This window comes from Petaurus breviceps, unplaced genomic scaffold (assembly GCF_028583685.1).
Source record: "Petaurus breviceps papuanus isolate PSGF00001 unplaced genomic scaffold, PetGlider_PUasm1.0 90842, whole genome shotgun sequence".
In the NCBI taxonomy this organism is placed as follows: domain Eukaryota; kingdom Metazoa; phylum Chordata; class Mammalia; order Diprotodontia; family Petauridae; genus Petaurus; species Petaurus breviceps.
Window position 1 is genome coordinate 8,589,793 of NW_027187358.1, and position 3,223 is coordinate 8,593,015.

The following is a 3,223-nucleotide window of genomic DNA, read 5'->3' on the forward strand; positions in this document are numbered from 1 at the left end:
ACAACTCTGACTCTAGAGGACTGGTAATAAAGCATGCTACTCACTTCCTGGTAGAGAAGTAATGGACTCAAGGTGCAGAATGAGATATGCATTTTTTTCTTTTTGTCATGGCCATTGTTTGGATTTGTTTTTGTATGATTGTGCATATTTGTTTAAAAAGAGTTTTAGTTTTTCTCTTTTTTTATAAGAGGATAAATGAGTGGGAAAAGGGGTTTAGTAATAGTATTATCAAAAAAGAAAAAAGCAAAGAAAGAGGATGATTTGAACTTTTTCTAATGTACAGAAGCAAACAGTAGGAAGGTTAGAAGGAAAGGGATGAACTGGACAGATTTTGAAAGTAACACAATGAATTTCTCAAATCTCCCCTGGCTCCCTTGCACCCCACTTCTTAACTAAAAACTTTGTCTCATATTTTACTGGAAAAAATGAAGCCATTTACTGAGAGCTCCATCTTCTCCACTCCTCCTTGTCTCATATTACCCAGATGCCTTCTTCCATTATCTCTCACAAAGAAGAACCCCTTCTTTTTTGCCAAGGTAAACCTTTCTACACATATAAATGTTCCCATTCCATCACATCTTCTCCAGGAGATTGCCCTTTTTATCATTGCCACTCTCTCATTTATCTTCAATTTCTTCCTGTCTATTGGCTGCTTTCCTGATGCCTAAAAACAAGCCTTTGTTTCCCTTATCCTCAAACAATCCTCACTTGGTCCATCTATCCCTGCTAGCTTTTGTCTTCTCCCTTTTGTGGCTAAATTCCTTAAGAATGCAATCTACAATAAATGCGTCCACTTCCTTTCCTCATGTTTCCTTCTCAACTTTCTGCAATCTAGCTTCCAGTCCTTATCATTAAACTGAATCTGTGAGTATACATTGACCCAGGTGCTCAGAGCAGTCCCTGGTTCAGGCAACTGGAGCTCCACTAACAGACACAGCCACAGTTACAGCCATGACTGCCCCATCATCTCCTCATTACCAATATGTCTCTTTCCAGCAAACTGACCTTGGACAAGGTGGACCTGAAGGGGAAAAGGGTCATCATGAGGGTGGATTTTAATGTTCTCATGAAGAACAAAATAATAACCACAAACAGATAATCAAGGATACTCTTCCTAGCATCAATTACAGCTTGGATAATGGAGCCAAGTCTGTTGTTCTGATGAGGCACTTGGGCTGACCTGATGGTATCCCCCTGCCCAACAAATACTCTTTGGAGCCCATGGCTGCAGAGCTCAAATCCTTGCTGAGCAAAGATGTTCTGTTCTAGAATGAGGGCAGGGATATTCAGTATTTTTGCTATCTTGGAGTGGGGAGTAGGGGAGAGACAAGGGAGAAAATATGTAACTCAAAATCTTGTGGAAATGAATGTTGAAAACAAAAATAAATAAATAAATTTAAAAATGAATTAATTGATTAATTTTTGTAAAAAAAAAAAAAAGATGTTCTGTTCCAGAAGGATTGTGTGGGTCCAGAAGTGGAGAAAACCTGTGCTAACTCACCTAACCATTCTTTCATTTTGGTGGAGAATCTTTGTTACCATGTTGAAGAAGAAGGAAAAGGCAAAGATACTTCTAGGAAGATCAAAGCTGAGCCAGCCAAAATAGAAGCCTTCCAAGCATCTCTCTCCAAGCTGGGGGATGTCTATGTCAATGATGTTTTTGGTATTGCTCCCAGCACCCACAGTTCCATGGTGTAAGTGAATCTGCACTAGAAGGCATGTGGTTTCTTCATGAAAAAGGAGCTGATTTATTTTGCCAAGGCCCTGGAGAGCCCAGAGGTGCCCTTTCTGGCCATTTTTGGGTGGAGCTAAAGTTGCCCACAAAATCCACTCGATCAACAATATGCTAGACAAAGTCAATGAGATAATCAAGGTGCTCAACAACATGGAGATGGAACTTCTCTTTTTCATGAAGAGGGGCCTAGATTGTCAAAGACCTTATGACCCAGGCTGAGAAGAATGATAGCAAGATCACTTTGCCTGTTGACTTCATCACAGCTGACAAGGTTGATGAGAATGCCAAGACTGGCCAAGCCACATTGGCCTCTGGCATCCCTGCTAGATGGATGAGTTTGGACTGTGGTCCCAAGGACAGAAAGTAGTGCTCAGAAGCCAAGTTATTTGGAGATGTCCCCCAAGACTCTGTCCTAGGATCTCTTCTTTTTTTTCCCTCCATACTTTTTCATTTGGTAATCTCATCAGCTCCCAGAGATTCAACTATGATCTCTTTATTGATTCTCAAATCTACCTCTCCAATCCTAACCTCTCTGCTGACCTCTTGTTTCATACCTTCAGCTTATCATCATACATGACCCACAGACTCAACATGTCCAAAACTATTATCTCACCCCCCTCCTACCACCACTCCCACCAAGTCTCCCTCTTCCCTATTATTGCTATGGCTATCACCATCCTGCCAGGCACCCAGACTCACAATGTAGGTGTCACCCTCAGTTCCTTACTCTCATCCCCTATGTCTAATTCATTGCTACACACTGCCATTTGACCTCACAACATCTCTTGTATATGTCCCATTGTCTCCTCTAATGCTGTCACCACCTTGGTACATGCAGCCCTAATCACTTCACACCTGAACTATTACAATAGCCTACCATTTGGTCTCCCCACTTCAACTCTCTCCTGGTTCCAGTCCCTCAGCTGTCAAAATGATCTTCCTGAAGCACAAATCCGATCAGATCAATTGCCCTTTCCCTATTCAATTAATATAGAATAGCCAAATCTGGGTCAGGACTCCTGGGGGGGAGTGTCTTAATGAAGACCAGTAGATAGGAATGTGAAAGAAAGAGTCCAAGATAAAGAGATTTTGTTCACTAAGGAACAAGAACTTCTGAGGGGACAGTGAAAAGCAAGGGAGAATAGGGTTAGAGTGGAACATAGGTAGGGGATGTTTTGGGGAAGGGGTTGAGGATGACAGAAAGGGAGGTACAGAAGAAGTCAATACAAGTGCAAGCTTTTGAATTGCTACAGAGTTTTCCAGACTCCTAATTAAGCTTTTTCTCAGCCTGGGCAAATCCAAATCAGATCCTTTCTCTCCAAGCTCCACCTTACCACTAAGCTTTCAGAACCTCTTGTAATCTTTTCTGCGAACTCCTGGGAGGCAATTACATTTTGGATATCACAACAGAAACTGTGCTTGTATTGTATCTTGTACTGTTTGTTACCCAAGTAAATGTTCGATATTTTGTTTCTAGTCTTGTCTGCA

The 3,223-nt window shown here is 41.5% G+C and overlaps 1 pseudogene; it reads left to right on the plus strand.

The window, feature by feature from the left end:
* The first annotated feature begins 939 nt into the window (after positions 1-939).
* LOC138148884 (phosphoglycerate kinase 1-like) lies at positions 940-2,102 on the plus strand (annotated as a pseudogene).
* The last annotated feature ends 1,121 nt before the right edge of the window (positions 2,103-3,223 follow it).